Source organism: Scyliorhinus torazame, chromosome 29, assembly GCF_047496885.1.
Source record: "Scyliorhinus torazame isolate Kashiwa2021f chromosome 29, sScyTor2.1, whole genome shotgun sequence".
NCBI lineage: Eukaryota > Metazoa > Chordata > Chondrichthyes > Carcharhiniformes > Scyliorhinidae > Scyliorhinus > Scyliorhinus torazame.
In genome coordinates, this window is record NC_092735.1 from 29,291,048 (window position 1) to 29,298,002 (window position 6,955).

Genomic DNA, 6,955 nt, shown 5'->3' on the forward strand with positions numbered 1-6,955 from the left:
CACCGCCATCGGTGCCATCTCCACCACCGCCAGCACCGACTTCGCCACCACCGTTTTGCCGCTCCCAGCGAAGCACCAAAGCACCGGACCAGCTGAACCTTTGACGGACTCTGGACCGTCAACATGGACTTTTCTTTCCCTACCACTGTACATAATTGCACTAATTGTATATAGTTTCACGTCACCCCCGCCGGACTCATTTTTAACAGGGGGTGAATGTGGTGAACCACTGTAATATGAGATGTAAGGTAGGACCTGCACTACAGGTTCGCCGGTAGCTCCTGCCGGCTGGCTCCCCCCACGGAGAACTGTATAAATATGCCTGACTTCCAGTGCCCTGCCATTTCGCCAGCTGCAGCAGGAGGCCACGCATCTGACTGTAATAAAGCCACAGTTGAACCCAACTTTAGTCTTTGTGCAATTGATCGTGTATCAGCATGAGCCACTGGCAGGTATGGCATTGCCATTGTAGTCAAGGAGCTGGCAGGCCGGTGGAAGAATGCTTGGTCTGACGCGGATGGTGTCGAGATGGGATTTCGAGATGAGGTTCGCCGATGCGCCGGTGTCCAGTTTGAACCGGATGCGAGCCTTGTTGACTGTGAGGACAGCACACCACTCGTCGTCGGGATCCACGCTGAGGAGCGGGAGGGGCGTCGCTGTCTATGAGAAAGGCAGCGCATGCTTCGTAATGATGCCCACCCGTTATGGAGATTTGAGGCACGCAGCATCAGGATCTGTTGGGCTGTCGGGGTCGGAGTCTGGCATGGCCTGCTGTATTGAACGGATGCTTCAGCGCTGCGACTGGGATCGCTGGATGCTGGACAGTGGAGCAGATCTGCAAAGGGCTGCGTAGGGGCCAAGCTTGCCACACTGAAGGCACCGTCGTGATTTTGCCGGACATTGCCGCTTTATATGGGCGGAGCCACAATTCGGACACGTCATGACGCCAACCTCAGCGCGTTCCATGCGCCATCGCGCATGCGCAGTGCGGTCGAAGGACGTACGCACCTGCGCAGTCTGGTCGTCGGTCTCGCCGTCCCCTGGGTCGTGGCGCGCATGCGCAGGGGCCCAGGAAAAGCGCGCGGAATGGCCACTCTCGTTGATACTTAGGCCCTGCGTTTGTGCGATGGCCGTTTCTGCCGCCCTGATGTGGGAGTACCGATTGTTAGCATGTTCGTGGAGAACGCACGTTTCGATGGCGATGGCGAGGGTGAGCCGCTTGACTTACAGGAGCTGCTGGCGAAGGGAATCGGACTGGATCCCGAAAACGATCTGATCCCGGATCATGGAATCAGTGGTCGAGTCATAGTTACATGACTGCGCGAGGATGCGGAGATTGGTCAGAAAGGACTGAAAAGGTTCATCCTTACCCTGAAGCCTGTGCTGGAAAACGTACCGTTCAAAGCTCTCATTCACCTCAGTGTCGCAGTGGCTGTCGAACTTCAGTAGGACTGTTTTAAATTTCGTCTTGTCTTCGCCTTCAGCGAATGTAAGGGAGTTGTAGATGTGGATGGCGTGGTCCCCGGCCGTGGAGAGGAATAGTGCAATTTTCCTGGCGTCCGATACGGCCTCAAGATCGGTGGCTTCGAGATAGAGTTGGAACTTTTGTTTGAAGATCCTCCAATTTGCACCGAGGTTGCCGGCGATGCGGAGCTGCGGAGGAGGGCGGACGTTTTCCATGTCACCGGTATGGCTGTTTGCCGGTCAGCGCTGATTCACTCAAGGTAGATCCGTCAAATTTTCAGCATCACTCAGCTGGTACCATGATGTGTTGAGTAGGCTGGGTCGAGGTGAACTGCACTTGATGCAGTGTAGCGAGAGACTGACCTCCAACACTTGATAAAATGCAACACGATTTTATTCAACATCCAAACTATTATACATGTTTAACTGTGGGTCGACACTATGCTGACTTGACTGGAGACCTGACACTAGCCTGACCAGACTAACCTAGCTACCACATGGTGTAGGCACTGGCTAGCTCACGAGCTCTGACTGTCTCAGAGGCTGGGTCCCGAGAGTGCGGGAAAACTGGTGCCCTCTGGCTTTATAGTGGTCGTGTCCTGTCTGGTGATTGGCTGCTCTGTTCTGTGTGCTTACTGGTCATCTTGTGTGTCAATCACTGCCAGTCTGCACTCCATTGTATACATAGATGTATGTTATGACAGGGTTCAGGAACCGAGGCAGGCAGATGGGAGTTAAGACACAGGTCAGCCATGATCTAAGTGAACGGCAGAAGAGGCTCGAGGGGCTGAATGGTCTTCTCCGGTTCCAATGTTCCTTTCAGCCCTGGTCCCAAAAAGACGGAGATCCCTCCACATTGGAGCAGGCCCTCAAGTGTGGAGGATGATCGAAGCTTTGGAACAACTTTCAGGAATTCCACAAGTAATTGTTCCTTTGACTTCCCTTTGTTCCCATTTCTTTGGTTTTATTTTATTATTTTTGGTCCGTGGGCTCATAATCGGAATGCACCTTCAGCAGCCGACATAAGCTGAGGCAGCCTGCTGGTCAGGACAGGGTGTTCCAGGGTTGTTTTTATGGACAGGAGAAACAGACTCGGCGTCGTCAAGGGAATCTTAAGAACCGGGTTTGGAGGAAGTCCCAGGTGATTTAACCTGAGGGTCGCCGCACCTCAGGTGAGGAGTAAGGCTGAGAAGGCGGGGCCTTCACAAATAACCTCAGCTGGTACGGGGATTGAACCCGCGCTGCTGGCCTCGCTCCGCATCATGAACCAGCCGTACAGCCCACTGAGCTAAACCGGTCCCCTCAAACACCAAGTTGTTTCCCTTCTCTCACCCAGTGATAATAACTGGTCACGTCTCTCATTACCGGGCAGCACGGTAGCACAGTGGCTAGTACAGTTGCTTCACAGCTCCAGGGTCCCAGGTTCGATTCCCCGGCTCGGGTCACTGCCGGTGCGGAGTCCGTACGTTCTCCCCGTGTGTGCGTGGGTTTCCTTCGGGTGCTCCGGTTTCCTCCCACTGTCCAAAGATGTGCAGGTTAGGTGGATTGGCCATGATAAATTGCCTTTAGTGTCCAAAAAGATTGGGTAGGGTTACTGGGTTACGAGGATAGGGTGGAGGTGTGGGTATGGACTTGGGTAGGGTGCTCTTTCCAAGGGCCTGTGCAGACTCGATGGGCTGAATGGCCTCCTTCTGTACTGTAAATTCTATGATCTATGATCTAATGTTGAGGGAATTTGCGGCATGCGAATTGCCAGTCATGTTTTGTACACGGCACTCTAAAGGAACTCCCAAAACAGTGCTTTAAGAGATCCTTGGGAAAGGCGTTATATAAATGCGAGTCTTTCTTATTGACTGGAGTTGTTCCGTCTCTCCCACGGGAAGGTGTCTGAAGTTGGGCTCATTTCTCTCAATTGAACCTGAAAAGCCCACGTTTCCCTTGCCGTCCCCCATACGTCAAATATCCAACACCGACAAACAACCACGTGGGTCTTCTTCCTCCTTGTGTCTCCTGCATGAAAACCACTGTTACTTCTCAGCAACCAGTGCTGTGTCAGTATTCAAAATATGGCCTGATTGTTCCAGCGAGTTGCCCATAAGGGAGGCGGTGGCATATGGGGGAGGCAGTGGTGTATTGGTATTGTCACTGGATTAGAACAAAGAACAAAGAAAAATACAGCACAGGAACAGGCCCTTCGGCCCTCCAAGCCTGTGCCGACCATGCTGCCCGTCTAAACTACAATCTTCTACACTTCTTGGGTCCGTATCCCTCTATTCCCATCCTATTCATGTATTTGTCAAGATGCCCCTTAAACATCACTATCGCCCCTGCTTCCACCACCTCCTCCGGCAGCGAGTTCCAGGCACCCACTACCCTCTGCGTAAAAACTTGCTTTGCACATTTCCTCTAAACCTTGCCCCTCGCACCTTAAACCTATGCCTCCTAGTAATTGACCCCTCTACCCTGGTAATGCAGAGACTAGTAATGCACAGACCCAGGATACTGCTCTGGTTACAATCTCATCGCAGCAGATGGTGAAATTTTAATTCAGGAAAAGTCTGGAATTAAAGTCCAAATTGTCGTAAAAACCCATCTGGTTCACTAATGCCCTTCAGGGAAGGAAATCTGCCGGCCTTGCCCAGTCTGGCCTACATGTGACCCCAGATCTTGAAAAATGCCCTCTGAAATGGCCCAGCAAGCCACTCCATTGGCAGGTAATTAGGGATGGGAAATAAATACTGGCCCAGCCAGTAACACCCACATCCCATGAACAAATTTGTTTTTGAAATGACCAAGTGAGAAACGGTAAAACTTTGGTCCCAATGTTTCTGACTCAAAATGGTGAAGTTATTTTCAAAGTGGTGATGGGGGTTGCTCAAGAGGCCAGATTTGGAGGAACGCCCTTAAATCTCGACTCACAAAGCTGGATTCATCTGGTTTTTTTTAATGGGATATGCATCTCTTTAGGCTCTGAGGGAGTGGCAGCATTGAAGCTGTTTGAGTGTTGATCCAACTCGAATGGCAACTTCTCGTCCCAGACCGAGAGTCGTGAACACAGCCCAGTCCATCACGCGAACCCGCCTCCCATCCATTTTGATTCTGTCTACAGCCCCCGCTGCCTTGGGAAAGCGGGAAACATAATCAAAGACCCCTCCCACCCGGGTTATTCTCTCTTCCAACATCTTCCATCGGGCAGGAGATACAAAAGTCTGAGAACACGCACTAACAGGTTCAATAAAAGCTTCTTTCCCGCTGTTACCAGACTCCTGAATGGCTCTCTTATGGACTGAACTGATCTCTTCACACATTGTCTCTACTGAGTACTTCTCTACACTCCGTATGCTCACCCGATGCCTGTGTCTATGTATTTACATTCTGTATTTATATATGTCCTATGTTTTGTTTCATGTACGGAACGATCTGTCTGGACTGTACGCAGAACAATACTTTTCACTGTACCTCGGTACACGTGACAATAAAACAAATCCAATCCAAAGCACTGTTGAAGTGTAGTCACTGTTGCAATGTAGGCAATACGGCAGCTAATTTGTGCTCAGCAAGCTCTGACAAACAGCCATATGATTATAGCCAGGTCATGTGTTTTGATGATAGCGATTGGGGGCTGAATAGTGGCTCAGTTGGTGCCACTTTTGCCTTGGAGTCAGGAGGTAGCGTGTTGAAGTCCTACTCCACCGGCTGGGAGTACGAAACACTAGGGTGATGCTCTGGTGCCATACGGAGGGTGGAGGTGCCAATGTTTGAATGGGAGGTTAAAAACCAAGGCCCAGGGCAGCACGGTGGCGCAGTGGTTAGCACAGCTGCCTCACGGAACCGAGGTCCCAGGCTCGGTTCCCGGCTCTGGGTCACTGTCCGTGTGGAGTTTGCACATTCTCCCCGTGTCTGCGTGGGTTTCGCCCCCACAACCCAAAGATGTGCAAGGTAGGTGGATTGAACATGCTAAATTGCCCCTTAACTGGAATAAATGAATTGAGTACTTTAAATTTATTATTAAAAACAGGATTTGCACATTGTTCTCAGAATAGTATTCTGCCTGTTGAGTGTGTAAGCACATCCACCTCTCTTGGGATTAATTTCTATCATTGCCTTGATAATTATTTATGCCACACCACTCAAACTTCCAAGAAGTGTTACGATTGCCTCTGGTGTGAATGCATCATTTCCTTTGGCTCATGAACAGGGGAGTGAAGGGAAATTCTGGAACATTTTAGTGCCAAATACAGAGTCACAGCAATTTGCTTGGGGTCTTGGCTTGAATCCCCGACTAACATTGAAACCCGAACTAATGATTCCACATCACTAGTGGACAGAGAGTCCTTCTTTTAAAATGCAAGCTGCTGGACTATGTTCCTCTCAATTTTCCAAGCCATTAATCACACATCACACATGTGACAAAGAAAACTGAGCTTGTGTGGTAGTATGCATTAGGGGTCATGTGGGACTGTGAAGCTGTGATGTCATTGGCTGACAGATCCCGGGTCCTGGTTGGCTGTTGACCTCTAGCTCCACCCTGAAGGCGGAGTATAAGAACCAGGAGTTCTCCCCCGCAGGCCAGTCTGTTACTGAACTGCGGGGAACAAGTCACGCTTAATAAAGCCTCATCGACTTCATCTCTATTCGTCTCTCGTGAGTCTTTGTGCGCTACAATTTATTAAGCGTGCTTAAAGGACTATGGAGCTCAGGATCATCCCGGAATGCCTGAGGATCAGCCCCCACGCAGTGAACTCAGCAGCAGCTTTCAAACACTGGCAGACTTGTTTCGAGGCCTACCTCAGAACGGCCCCCGGCCGGGTCACAGAAGACCAGAAACTACAGGTCCTGCACTCGAGGGTAAGCCCGGAAATTTTCCCTCTCATCGAAAACGCAGAGGATTTCCAGACGGCGTTCGCAGCACTAAAGAGCATCTATATTCGCCCAGTGAACCAGATCTACGCACGCTACCAACTCGCAATGAGACGGCAAAATCCCGGAGAATCGCTGGACGAATTCTACGCCGCGCTGCTAATTTTGGGATGGGCCTGCAGCTGGCCGCCGGTAAACGCGATTGAACACATGGACATGTTGATGCGTGATGCTTTTGTCGCAGGTATGAACTCTCCCCCAATCCGCCAAAGACTTTTGGAAAAAGAGTCGCTGGGACTCTCAGAGGCACGGGCCCTTGCAGCCTCCCTGGATGTAGCCGCGCGAAACGCCCGCGCGTACGGCCCCGGCCTGCTCGGCAGCCCCTTGGGCTCCGTGGACCCCCGTCGCGACAAACCCCCCCCACCCCACAGGCTTGCGCGGTTCAGACTCCAAGTCGTCCCGGGGGAGCCCGCTGCTATTTCTGCGGCCTGACGAAACACCCCCGGCAGCGCTGCCCGGCCCGCGCAGCGATTTGCAAGAGCTGCGGGAAAAAGGGCCATTTCGCGGCTGTGTGCCGGTCCCGGGAGGTCGCCGCTGTCCCAGGAGAAGAAGCAGTCCTGCGCGTTTCTAA